Raw genomic sequence first — 14,328 nt, forward strand, 5'->3', positions numbered from 1 at the left:
TGTAAATAAAAGTTAAATTCAGTCAAACAACCAGAGAGGATAGTAAATGCTTAGTGTCAGTTGCAAAGCTGTTTGCCTAGATTAACAACACAACCTCCCCAAAGTGTGTGTATGTGTATGTGTGTATGTTCAGATACAGCCTAGAAATCCTGGAACCCTTCACTGACCATTTCCTCTCCTTTTTTACAACAAAACGTGGCAAAGCAAGAATCATGAGCCACGACTCTGCCTGTGTGTGTTTTATTCTCCCTGACTCACATGCTTAACCTCACCGTGTATAACTGCATGGTGGGTAGGGGTATTTAAAGGGACGATGACACTGGATTGGCAGCTTATCGTTTTCTTCAGGTTGGCTGATTGATGGGTTTTGGTCGATTGATGAGTTCAAGGATAAGGATTTGAGAAGGAAAGAAATCTAATTTTGTGGCTTGCCTGCCACATACCAGGCACTGTGCTAAGTACTTTTACAGGTCATCTTGTCCACTCCCTGGAGTGAATGGCCTCAAAGGTCACACCTAGTACTTAGTGGAAGCTCAAAAATGACTGAATAAAGAAGCGAGTGAGTCGATGACTGTTAAGAAAAGGATCTGTTTCTTTGGTTTGTTTGAGGGGGTTGCTTTGCTTTCTTTCCTCGATAGAACAAAATCCAACTGAAACCCAGAAAGTGGGTACACATGTTTGGTGTTTGTTCGTACCACATGTCCATTTACTGGGCACTGAAAAAGGATGCCTGGAATGTGGTTCCCGTCTCCAGATACTGGAAGGCGGGCGTGGATGGAGCACGACAGGGAGCTGTTGTTGTTGTTTGGTAGCTCAGTCGCATCCGATTCTTTGTGACCCCATGGACTGTAGCCCACCAGACTCCTCTGTCCATGGGATTTCTCAGGCAAGAATACTGGAGTGGGTTACCATTTCCTTCTCCAGGGCATCTTCCTGACCCAGGTGTTGAACCCACCCAGTCTCCTGCATTGGCAAGTGGGTCCTTTACCACTGAGCCACCTGAGAAGCAAATCCAGACAGCATAGTTTTATTCTATTATGAGGCTTGTTGCTAGATACATGCAAGGGTGGATTCTCCTATCTGATGATATAAAAGAATCAACTACCAACTACTCAACAACACGTTTAGTGTGGTGCATTGGGCAGGAGAGGAGGAAGAGTCCCCCCAAGGTTTACAGGGGAGGTACGTCCTCACTCTGACTTCTTCTTCTCCCCTCTCTTTCCTGCTCTCCTGTGCTGAGAGCCTTCCTGGACTATTAGGCATGTGATATAGTCAATGCGAGAGTAATCGGTACACAGAATGTAAAGACACCAAGTGTGCATGAACAAATGAGAGGTTCTTAGTCAAATCCAAACAAACATATACTTGATAATGGCTTTTGGCTGAAATTTATTTTTATACTTTATAGCATGTTCCCATTTGCCCGTGGTTAGCGAAGATTAAGCTTGCCAAGCTTTAATGTGGTACAAATGCCATGTTGAAGGCAAGTGCACGGTTACAGGATCTGGCAAGTAGAAAGCATTATCAACAGCTGTGGTTTTCCAATGCTTTGTGAGACTGGAAAACTAGAGCACATGTGCCTTTACTAGAGTGGGCATTAACATGCCCATTAATTTTTTAAAATATAACTTGCGGTCACTGGTCGTTTCATATGGTTTTATAGTTACTATGAAATTCTGATTATGTGTGATAATGTCCAGAAGGCAGAAATTGGTTGAGTCCCTCATTAATTAATTATTGAAGGATTTATGGAGAGACTTCTCTGTTCACGGACATGTACTTGGTGCTAATTGTAGCCAGTCACATCCCTCCCCTCCCCATCCACACGTTTGCCAGAATTGCCATGAGTGTAAGTGTTCATTTGAACCTCATCCCTTTCCTTTTATCACCATTAAAGGATACATCTTAAGAAATAAAAAGGTCGAAAGGTAGGAGAATTGTCATAAAGATAATGAAGGAAAACAGTAGTTCTAAATTGTTCAACAGTTTACTTCTGTGGAGCAGGAGGATTCTATTTAATGGTTCAAAGTATCTGATGTCAAAAACCATTTGAAATAAGTGACATAAATTTGAAATTTTGCTTTACCTAGTGTCTTGAATTGATAAGGTTTCATCATAAATATTCTCTCACACATCTACTGAATCTCTTCCGATTGGCATAGGAACATGGAAGATTGTCAGTCATCATCTATTTCTGCCAATTTTCCATGTTCCTGTGCCAGTCATCAGAGAGAAAGCAACATATATACTTTATGACTCCTGAACTGACAAGAATTGGCTGCTGTGGATATACTTGCATGGTTCTGTAACATCCAGTAAACCCAGCAGTAGAAGTGTATTTTAAAGAAAAAAAAAAAAGATGGAGCTTCCCTGGTGGCTCAGTGGTAAAGAATCTGCATGCCCGTGCAGAAGACATGGGTTCGATCCCTAGTCCCGGAAGATCCCACATGTAGCAGAGCAACTAACCCTGTGCACCACAGCTGCTGAGGTTGTGCTCTAGAGCGTGGGAGCCAAAACTACTGAAGCCCATGCACACTAAAGCCTGTGCTCCACAACAAGAGAAGCCTTGGCAGTGAGAAGCCTGTGCCGCACAGCTAGAGAGAAGCCTGTGCGGCAACGAAGACCCAGCACAGCCAAAAATAAATAAAATCCTTTTTAAAAAAAAGAAACTATAAAGAAAAAAAGGGTTATCAGTGAGCTGCCAATTTCATGACCACCACTTTGACTTAATTTTTTTTTTTCGCTCTTGTGGCATTCTTTCCATTTTCCAAAAGATCTCTCATGACTCCTTAGGAGTGTCTAGCCAGAAACTCAGAAGGTGTAAGCCGTTCAAAAAGATCACTGTATGCTTTTCTTGAGTTTCATTCAGCAGCAAGGAATTTTCTGGTTGTTTTGATTGGTAGCTGGGCTTCCTAGCAATTTTCCAGTGCCATAATACACTTAATTTAAAAGACATCCATTCCCATGTATCTCAGACATCTCCTGAATCTCTCCTGCATCCCCTCAGGAGTCAGTACAGTGGCCACTGTGTCTGCAGGCCCTAGTCCTCTGTGCTGTCAGAACTCTCTGCTTTTTCATTCCATTGGCTCAATGCCCAATGAGATGCACAAGAAGAACAGATTTGGGACATTAAAGCAGCATATCTCATCAGCCTTTCACCTCATTATATAAGCCCTCCAGTGCCAGTCTACCCTTGGAACAATAATAACAGCTCTTGTCTTCTTGCGTCCTGCCTTCCCCCGCACCTTTTCCTGAGACCTACGAGGGTAGTTCCCAATTGCTATAATAATAATAGCTGTTGTTTAGTCGCTAAGTCATGTCCAACTCTTTTGCAACTCCATGGACTGTAGCCCACCAGGCTCCACTGTCCATGAGATTTCCCAGGCAAGAATGCTAGAGCAGGTTGCTGTTTCCTTCTCCAGAGGATCTTCCTGACCCAAGGATCAAACCTGCATTTCCTGCATTGGCAGGCAGATTCTTTACCGCTGACCCACCTGGGAAGCCCCATAATAAAAATAGGCAGTATTTATTGAACATTCCCAAGCGTTTACCAGGCAATTCAAGGACTTTACATGCAGAGCAGGCTCAGTGTCCCCACCTTTGCTGACACTTTTATGCCATCGCTCTCAGCTCGGGGACTGAGGCCCCAAACTAAAAGTTCTGGGGTAGAATTTTAATTGCCAGATTTAACAAATAGAATTACAAAAATACCAGCGAGATTTTAATTTCACATTAAACAAGGGAAAAAATTAATATAAGCATGTCCCAAATATTGCATGAGAGGTACTTATGTTTAAAAATTACTTATTTTTAAAGATTGTTTTTGATATGGACCATTTTTAAAGTGAGGGACAGGGAGGCCTGGTGTGCTGCAGTCTATAGGTTGCAAAGAGTCAGACACAACTGGGCAACTGGACAACTACAAATTTTTAAAGTCTTTATGGAATTTGTTACATCTCTCCTGTTTCATGTTTTGATATTTTGGCCAAGAGGTACATGGGGTCTTAGCTGCCTGACCAGGGTTCGAACCCACAACCTCTGCATTAGAAGTCCAGTCCTAACCACTGGACCACCAGGAAAGTCCACTTTTTGTTTATATAACCTTGCCTTTTCCAAACCAGATCACTGTCTCTACCTCCCTCTCAAGCTTTCTGCAATAACTCATTCCCAAAACATAGGGAAGTGGGTCCTCAGAAAGTTCTCCTCAGAATAAGCAATTTAAAAATCCCTTGATTGTGCAATTGTAGGTATACACAGTAAGCCCATGTGCAAGCTTAGGTTGGAGGCAGCAAGATAGAGTAGCAAGCGTTAGGAACAGAACAGATCTTTGTTGCATAGCAGCCCTACGACTACTGCCTGTAGGATCTGGGGAAGGTCTTTAATTGTCTTATGCTACAGAGTTCTCATTTTAAAAAAGAGGAGAAGACTGCAATTGTAAGGTTGTGCATTCATTTTCTAGGGCTGCTGTAACAAAGTTGGTGGTTTAAACAACAGAAAGATGTTACCTCCTGGTCTGGAGGCTGAAAGTTTGAGATCAAGGGATGGTTCCTTCTGAGGCTGTGAGGGAGGCATTTGCTCCAGGCCTCTGTCCTCAGTTTCTAGATGGTGTAGACAGTTGTCTTTATAGTCACGTGGTGTTCTTCATGTGTGTGTCTCCGTGACCACATTTCCTTTTTTTTTTTTTTAAGGACACAAATTATATTGGATGAGGGTTCTCCCTGATACATTATGTTGACCTAATTACTTCTGTAAAGACCTTATTTCCAAATAAGGTCTCACTTTGAAGTACTGTGAGTCTGGACTCCAGGGTATCTTTTGGAGGGAACATAGTTCAACTTACAGCATTTTGCTGAAAGAATGGAATATGGTAATTTACAGGAGGCACCTAACAAAAACACTGGATTATAAGAAATACTTAACAAATAGCAGCTTTTGTGGTTGTTATTAACAGTTTTCTCTTATTTTATAATGATCTTATGAGTACATGGTTATTCTCTGGGATTAATGGACACATATATAGAAGGCAGTGGCACCCAACTCCAGTACTCTTGCCTGGAAAATCCCATGGGCAGAGGAGCCTGGTAGGCTGCAGTCCATGGGGTCACTAATAGTCGGACACGACTGAGCGACTTCACTTTCACTTTTCACTTTCATGCATTGGAGAAGGAAATGGCAACCCACTCCAGTGTTCTTGCCTGGAGAATCCCAGGGACGGGGGAGCCTGGTGGGCTGCTGTCTATGGGGTCGCACAGAGTCGGACATGACTGAAGCGACTTAGCAGCAGCATATAAAAGGTTGGGCTTCCCAGTGTTAAAAGAATCCTCCTGCCAATGCAGTAGACACATGGGTTCAATCCCTGGGTCAGGAATATCCCCTGGAGGAGAGCATGGCAACCCACTCCAGTATTCTTGCCTGGGAAATCCCATGGATAGAGGAGCCTGGTGGGCTACAGTCCGTGGAGTCGCAAAAGAGTTGGGCATGACTTAGCAACTAAACAGTAACAATAAACATAGAAGGTCTTGGTGGGGAAAATGTATAAATATCCAGAAAATCTTAGGCATAAGAATCAAATATTGAGAATAAAGGACTTTATGTTACTGTATGTGGTTAGAGTAGAGAAAGAGCAAGGATGTAGGATAGACGGTGAATAGAGGAGATAGTATTTAATTATACAGACTGACTGATGTTGAATTGATGAACACTCTATTTTAGTTCACTTTGAAAAAAGAGAATCAAAGTTTACCCTTGGACTAGACAATCTGCCAGAAACAATCAGAATCATTATGTTTTCAGAGCAGAAAAAAGTCATCAGAGAACCAGTCACTTGATTCTGATGACAGAAAAACTCAGACTGTAGTTATCCTACAAACAGCCTTACTTGGAAAATATTTACAAGAGTGACAGTTTCAAGCCCCTGAGGGATTTGAAAGTGGTGCGTTTTCTGTGGCACCTTTCACTTCAGTGTATTATTTGAAGAGAAGTTCTTACTGCTAATAAAACTAGAAAGGAGAAAATTGAACTTGGTTCATAAAGAGAGACACCCTGTTCCCTGCAGAATACCCTTGTTGGGCCGGGTAACTAAGACAGTGCAGTGGGATGTGTGGTGGGGAGGGTACGTCTTCAGTATCACAAAGAAGGGTGATTATTTAAGAAGTCTGGTCTCCATTAAGAATAGAACAAGAGGAAATATGTTTGATTTGCGGAAGGAAGGATTTAGGCTGGATCCAAATACTCTCTGTATTGGCAGTCGGTAAAATAGATACCCAAGGGAGGCGCAGTAATACCATTCCTAAGAAGATCTATAGAATTATCATCTACATTGCATTGTTAATAGTTTCTGAAAATAGTAAGGCCTTACGAATATTCTGTCCAGCATATGAGATTTGCCTGTGAACATCTGAAAGAACATAGCCAGGGTGAGCAGCAAGAAAGAGTCTCACTGACCTTTAGCTGGGCCAGTTTTCTTGCTTTGTAACTCTGTAATGAAATCTAGAGCAGAGGACAGCCTCAGTATCAAAAACAAGGAAGCAAACAAAGCACCGCTTCCTAAGGGAAGTGTGCAAAAGGGTGTCCTCTCTTCCTGCTACCTCCTTGCCACCTGTCACAAAATTGAGGATGTCAGGAACTTTTTGCGCACAGCCAGAAGAAAGCACACCAGATCTGTTAAGATCAAGAAAAACAGGGATCCTGTGAAGTGGGGGCTTGGGTGCAGCGGCTCTGTGACTGTCGCAGACCGAGGGAAGGCGGAGCAAGGGGGCAGCCCTGTTCTGGGTTTGCAGCTGAAGCAACCAGGCCTGCTGACTTACCTGTATTATCATTTTAAAAGTTCAAGTGAACAAGTTTTTAAAGGGATGAAAAGGCTACATATGTTCTAACTGAGCCGGCTGGTCACCTGTGCCTCCCAGCCTGGGTGATGCTGTTGGGGACTTAGCACGGATGGGCCCTGGATCTGATCGGGAAGCTCAACAGGCTTGCGGCTTCTCAGTGGGGGGATCTGTTGACATGAACAATCCTCAGCACGTTGGGTGATTTGAGTGCACTTTCATGATTCGCTCTCATTTTACCCCGTTGCTATTTCCACATGCCACAAGAACCCCTCCACTCCCCTCTGAATTATGTGCTGTTCAAGACGGATGCTCGGACCTCCCACCCAGGCAGGGCAGCCCCAGCTCCGCGAACTCACAGGACCCATTGTTCGTCCCTTCCATACCCAGTGCTGTCACCGCAGGCCTGCGCTCCAGCGCAGCCGGGAGGGTGGGAAACGAGCCCCCGGAGGGTCATCCATCATGCTCATAAACGCTCTGAGTTCTACCAAGTTCCATCAGAGTTCGCCTACACACCGAAGCAAACACAATCCTGCTCTGTGCATTCCTGTTTTCTTCAATGTATGTGCTGCCCACAAACGTGCGTGAAGTATCTGCACGTGTAATGGGTGCTCCTGAAGCTGTGCGCACATCTGGGCAACTGTGCGCAGCATGCACTGGGCCGCGTGCCAGGGTGCGCGGGACGCCTGGCGCGGGCGGAACCTGCACCTTCACGGCGGCACGGAGAGGCCGCGCTGCTTCTGGGCTTGCATGTTCATGAAGCACCATTCTCCGGTTTTCTCTCCAGCCTGCCTTCATGGGCTGGTTTTTTTTTTTTTCCTCCTAAAAATTGAAGTGTAGTTGATTTACAATATTAAATGTTATTAATATTTCAGGTGTACAACAAAGTGATTCAGTTTTTTATATATATACATGTGTATTATATATAATATTTATATTACATAACTGAATCACTTTGAGATATATATATACATATATATATATATATGTATATATATACATTTCAGATTCTTTTCCATTATAGGCTATTATAAGCTATTGGCTATGCTTCCCCAGTGCTATACAGTAGGATCTTGTTGGTTATCTCTTTTGTATATTTGTTGTTGCTGTTTAGCTGCTAAGTCATGTCCTGCTCTGTGACCCCATGGACTGTAGCCTGCCAGGCTCCTCTGTCCATGGAATTTTCCAGGCAAGAATACTGGAGTGGGTTGCCCTTTCCTCCTCCAGAGGATCTTCCTGACCCAGATGTGGGATCGAACCCACATCTCCCACGTCTCCTGCATTGGCCAGCAGATTCTTTGCTGCTGAGTATATAGTAGTGTGTGTATCTTGTGCCTTGGTTTTAATAGCCTCACTCATCTAAGCATCTCCAAAACCTGTGATTAGTTAGGGTCCTGGCCTGCTGCTGACTCCCCCCTCCACCGCTTCTGCCCACACACCCAAATTCACCAGGAATGTCTATGGCTCCGTAATGAGGTTAAGATTCCTCTCCATGGAATCCAGGAGAACATGAAAGACAGACTGTCTTTTGTGTTAACATCAAGTACGGCTTTCACCATCTTCTTTCTACTGTAAGCTCTCTGCCCACTTATTTAGAAAAGAAGCAAACTTTCCCTGAGCTTCCCAGAGCATGCAGTCTTGTTACTGAATAATCTTTAAACAGTTTACTATGTAAGACACCCAGAGCAACACACACACACACACACACACACACACACACACGCACGCGGTGTATGTTAAAACCAACCAGTCTGGCATCCTTTCCTTGTGTTTAATCTGTGGCTGCTTCCCATCTAGTTTTCACCTCATGAAACTCATGAGAAATCTGAAGTCATCACCTCAGCTTCAGTCTGCGTGTTCTGAGGAGTCCTGGAGGGCAGATGTGGTAGGAATTTGAAGGCTGTTTCTCCATATTTTTGGATCCTTTCAATATGCATCCTTTAGACACAGATGTCTAGAAGAGTCTTTTGGAATCTGTGGGAGAGGGCGAGGGTGGGATGATTTGGGAGAATGGCATTGAAACATGTAAATTATCACATGTGAAACGAATCTCCAGTCCAGGCTCTATGCATGACACAGGGTGCTTGGGGCTGGTGCACTGGGATGACCCAGAGGGATGGGATGGGGAGGGAGGTGGGAGGGGGGTTCAGGATGGGGAACACGTGAACACCCAGGGCTGATTCATGTCAATGTATGGCAAAATCAATACAATATTGTAAGGTAATTAGCCTCCAATTAAAATAAATTTATATTAAAAAATAAATAAAGTATCAGGTTAGAAAGTGCCTAAAAGTGGTAGTTTTGACGAGAAGGGAGAAGAACCCACAAATTCCTTTCTCATTCAGCTCGAGGATTTTCTAATCTCTTTCAATGTAAAACCTCTTGACTGGAATGAGGCTTCTAGTTTTACCTCTTATGAAGAGTGTTTCAGACCCCTTAGAAGACATACTAATAGTCGAGAATAAGAAGGAATTACCACAGAACAGGTGGAAAATGATCCAGGACTTGTATCAACAAAGTCGGACAACAATGATGAAATTCCGTATTTTTTATCTAGAATCAGCCCTAGCACCCTGGGATGATTAAGGCTGTAACAGGGGATGATCCTGTTACAGCTGTGGTGCCGGTGGTCCAGACTGACCTGCAGGTGCTGGTCACCTGTCTTTGCAGAGCAAGCCCCCAGACCCAGGGAGCCTGGAGAGAGTGGGGTTTGTGTTGCGTCTCCAGACAGCTAGAGGAGAATTCGTGCCCTGGGGAGATGTTTCTGCCTTGCCTTTAGTGATGACTTTCTCCTCTGAACTCTCATGTTTCTTGGTTTTCTAACTAATTTTTATTTGAGTATAAATGCTTTATAATGTTGTGTTCGTTTCAACTGTATAACAAAGTGAACCAGCTGTATATATACATATATCCCCCTTTTTGTCCCCAGAGAGCACTGTGTAGAGCTCCCTATGCTGTACAGCAAGTTCTTATTCATTATCTGTTTAACACATAGTCATGTGTATATGTCAACCCCAGTCTCCCAGTCCATCCCAGCCCACCCCCTTTCCCCCGTGGCGTCTGTATGTTTGGTCTCTACGTCTGTGACTCTGTGCTTTAACCTTGATGCGCAGTTCATATGATTCATGCAGTGTGCTGATATGCCATCAGCTTTCTCTCTGCATTTCGAGGACAGAGAGTATGTTTTTAGAGCCATGCTGACTTGCAGCAGTCATTGTGCATGATGGCTGCTCCCGACACTGCAAGGTCCACAGGAAAACAAGGGGCAGGGTGTTAGAGTCAGGGAAGCCTTCCCCCGAGGTCTGCACCAGGAGTCCCTGGCTGAGGACAGTCCAGAACTGGCAGGATGACAAGGCTGAGGGAATCCAGAGACGAGAGAGCCCCTGACGTGCCTCACCAAGCCCACTCTGATCTGGTCTCCAAACTACACGAATTAATCAATGTTCTTCTCAGGTAAACCAGTTAGCCTTTTTCCTTGCAAGAAAGCATATTAATTGATATATCTATATCTCTGAAATGTTTAAAATGATGTTAAATTGATGTAAATTAAATCTGGCTTCTCTTTGAAGAAATATTATATACTCCATATTACATTTCTTTTTAACATTTATTATTAGTCTGTGCCGGGTCTTAGTGTGGCATGCGGGATCTAGTTCCCCTAGCAGGGATCGAACCTGGGCCTCCTGCATTGGGAGCATGGAGTCTTAGCCACTGGACCACCAGGGAAGTCCCAGTTCATAATACAATTCTGATAAAGAACCCAGTATCCAACTTTTTATAGAAATTATTTTTTAAAAATGCCATGTTGAGTCAAACATATATGATGTATTTCTAGAAAGTTGTTTTTACAGAGCATGTAACTGATAATTAGGACAGAATAGAGCCAGTCTCTTCAAATTCAAATTCTTGTGACTATGTATCACATGTAGTTCTTGTCTTCCACCTTCATAATTCCTCCGCTGTGTTCAGTGCAGGAAGTAAGCACTCTTGCAGGTCTCAGAACCGACTGGGGTTTTTAGGGGACATTTCACAAGACTCTTTGAGGAGACTTTTAAGGATATTTGGGCCCACATGATAAATTAAGACATCATGCAAACCTACTTTTTAAAAATGGTTTTATGTATTTTTGGCTGCAGTGGGTCTTTGTCGCTGTACACGGGTTTTGCTCTGGTTGCAGAGAGCCAGGCCTACTCTAGCTGTAGTATGTGGGCTTCTCACCGTGATGGGTTTTCTTGTTGAGGACTGCAGGCTCAGTAGCTGAGGCACACAGGCTTAGTTGCTCCGCTGCACGTGGAATCTTTCTGGATCAGGGATCAAACCCATGTCTCTGCATTGGCAAGCAGATTCTTTACCACTGAACCACCAGGGAAGCCCCAAATGCACTTTTTTAATGGAGGTATTTCTAAGCCAATTATTTTTTCACTGTATTAACTGTAAAAGTCATACAGGATTATTTCTTAAAACTCAGACAATACAGAATAAAGATGCTCCCCCTTCATGCTGCTGAGGATTATACTAGTATTTATCTTCTTTGTGATTAGGCTGAGGCCATGTAACTGTCATATTTCAGAGGATCTGTGAGGTCATAATAATGCTAACGCATTGTTTGCTTTTTCACTGCATTGATGTTTGCACCGATGGCACAAAGGCAACAGTGGGTAAAACTGCTGGTCCCTTAGTGTGGAACTGCACTGCGTATCCAGCTGTGTTGGTCAGCGTTGCATTATCCATCGCCGGTGCATTCACAGGAACCCAAAAAAGCCCACTTTAATTAAGCATGTTCTTGAAGATTTAGTAAAAATTGTGACTTTTACTCAATCTCAACTCTGAGCATGCATAATATTCTGTGACACATGAACCACTTCTGCATGTGACGTCCTACAAGGATAAACATTTGTGTCATTATCTACATTCCAAGATAAATGAACCTCTTTTTTCATTAAGCAGTTTTTACTTGAAAGACAGACTACAGTTATTCAGATTGAGTTTTGGCATATCTTTTCTTTCAAATGAACCCAGTGAGCCAGTGACTTCAAGGAATGTTGCCAGTGACAGTGTGCTTTCAAGAGAAAATTTGAATTTTGAAAAATGTGTCTGCTACTGTGAGAGCTTGATAGCGTCTCAATACTGGAGGCATTTCTGATGAGTCAGTGGTGTTACTAATTACTGTGATTTTTTTTTTTTTTTTTGGATATTGCACTGTGAAACATGTTAGCTTTTGGAAGGAATGCAAAGTCCACTGAAGGGTTTTAGAATCACATTATGTAAACTTGAAGCAAACACCACTTGCCCAGTTGTGGTTCAGAGTCAGAGAAGAAGAGCTACAACGATCTGAGATGGCTGTTAAAACACTTCTCCCTTTGCCAATGATGTATCTGATAGAGGATGGATTTTCTTCATATATTTCCCCCAAACAACATATCATAGTAGACTGATCACCCAAGAAGATAGTAGAACCAGCTGCCTCCCATGAAGTCAGACACTAAGGAAACTTGCAGAGGCATTTTATTTTTCTTTGGCTGTGCCGGGTCTTTGTTACTGCACAGGCTTTCTCGAGTTGCAGCCAGGGGCTGCTCTCTGTTGCGGCGTGCAGGCTTCTCATCGTGATGGCTTCCCTTGTTGCAGAGCACAGGCTCTAGGATGCGGGGCTTTGGTAGTTGCAGCTCATGAGCTTCGTTGCCCCACAGCATGTGGAATCTTCCTGGAGCAGGGATCAAATCCGTGTTCCCTGCATGGGCACGGGGATTCCTAACCATCAGGGAACTCCTATAGTAAATACATATCTTAAATTTCACCCTTTTATTTTCTAATATGATTCATGTCAATAAATACAACTAACAAAACCTCTTCAGGGTACTCAGTATTTTTAAAGAGTGTAAAGGGATCCAGAAACACAAACTTGAAAATGTGCTTCAGGAAACATGAAAATACTGGAAACACAATGTCAGGGGTACAAAGCAGAATGCTGAAATGGAGGTACAGTGACTCCAGCGATGTGAAAATATATGTGCACAGAAAAGGAATAGGATGAAACCATAAAATAATAATAATTAGGTGATTTAAGTTTTATGTTCATAAAATTTCCAACTTTTCTACAATAACATGTTTTGCTCCTATAATCGGGAAGGATAGAATTTTGGTTCCAACCACAGAGCATATATTTATCTGCTTCTAATAGTGGTAGCCACCAAAAGAGCATCATGTTTTCATTTTATAGTTGTGTAGAAGGATTTAATGTGCCCGACTCTAAGACAGGGAGATTTTTAAATCACGAAACTTTCCCAAATCAAATAAAAGCATTTCTTTCTGGTAGTTCCCTGAGGAGGTAATAAACTTATTCAAATGACATTTTGGGGGCTCCTATTGAAGAACTGGACTTCATTTGTGGCTCAGACAGTAAAGAATCTGCCTACAATGCAGGAGACCTGAGTTCAATCCCTGGGTTAGGAAGATCCCCTGGAGAAGGAAATGGTAATCCACTCCAGTATTCTTGCCTGGAAAATCCCATGGACAGAGGAGCCTGGGGGGCTACAGTCCATGGGGTGGCAAAGAGTCAGATACAACTGAGGGACTAAACAATAACAACAAATTGAAGAACTGTCTATGAAGAGTCAGCCACAGAAGAAATGGATCTCCTCTCTATAGAGACACAGCATTCTCTCTCCTCCCTCCTCTAACAGCTTCAGCTAACAGTTTATATGCTTGTTGACACTGACCTTGAAAGCTGTTGTGAAAGACGGTAAGGCCACCTACAGGGGAGGAGCCCAGAAGAGCCCCCAGTCTCCTTATAAAAGCAAGTCTCTTTGGAGCTAGCCTAAGTTACTTGGCTGTACTCTGCAAAGGAGAATTAAAAGAAAGCAAGGGGAACTTCCCTGGTGCTGCAGGGCTAAGACGCCGTGCTCCCAATGCAGGTGGCCTGGGTTTGATCCCTAGTCAGAGAACTAGATCCCACATGCTGCTGCTAAGACCTGGCACAGCCAAATAAATAAATACAAATATTTTTTTTTAATAAAATGAGGACTTAATTACACTTTTCTTTTTATCCCTACTCAGTACAGAGTGCCATACTGAGCACAAAGCAAAGGCTCAATTAACTTATGTTAGTGGCAGCCTCTATGCCATCCTAGGGTCATTCAGGCTGTGGACTGGATTGTCTGTGTTGACATGGCTCAGCTAAAGAGAAGCTGAGAGTTATCAGGTTGTTTAGACTCAAAGATGATTCTGCTTTCCCCAGTAACCTAAAACTCAGTCTCCTACTGGGGTGACCACTTTAGCATTCTTAATAATGCAACTTCACTCCGTCTTAGTCTGACCTGACTTCTCCAGCTAAGCTTATTCACCCAAGGCCAACCAAAGCTGGAGAGAGGCATCTGCTGGCCTGGCCATCTGACCTCTGCCATGTATCACTGTGCTGCAGATGAACAAGTCAGAACAAAGGGACAGACAGCGCAGAGACAGGGCCCTGAACGTATAATTTTCACGGAAAGTTTGGCCTCTGGCTTAC

At 43.3% G+C, this 14,328-nt stretch overlaps 1 protein-coding gene, 1 long non-coding RNA gene and 1 other non-coding gene across 6 annotated transcripts in view; 2 read left to right on the plus strand and 1 right to left on the minus strand.

The window, feature by feature from the left end:
• LOC132345912 (uncharacterized) overlaps positions 1 to 14,328 on the plus strand; it is an 89,423-nt gene that overhangs the window by 45,802 nt on the left and 29,293 nt on the right. The gene's annotated exons all lie outside the window — the stretch shown is intronic.
• Positions 1 to 14,328, minus strand: part of SCRG1 (stimulator of chondrogenesis 1) — a 107,570-nt gene that overhangs the window by 37,734 nt on the left and 55,508 nt on the right. Inside the window, exon 4 of one of the 4 annotated variants that reach the window (XR_009495462.1) lies at positions 8,591 to 8,798. The exons of 2 other annotated variants lie outside the window; for them this stretch is intronic. The gene's annotated coding sequence lies outside the window, so the exon portion shown is untranslated. Of the gene's footprint in view, positions 1 to 8,590; positions 8,799 to 10,629; positions 12,553 to 14,328 lie in introns of those variants that run through there. One more of the 4 variants, XR_009495461.1, reaches the window with a different exon arrangement.
• MIR2468 (microRNA mir-2468) lies at positions 2,152 to 2,224 on the plus strand. Its single transcript, NR_031007.1, has one exon. It is a non-coding gene; the product is annotated as a microRNA mir-2468 (primary transcript).

The sequence above is a fragment of the Bos taurus genome, chromosome 8 (assembly GCF_002263795.3).
Source record: "Bos taurus isolate L1 Dominette 01449 registration number 42190680 breed Hereford chromosome 8, ARS-UCD2.0, whole genome shotgun sequence".
In the NCBI taxonomy this organism is placed as follows: domain Eukaryota; kingdom Metazoa; phylum Chordata; class Mammalia; order Artiodactyla; family Bovidae; genus Bos; species Bos taurus.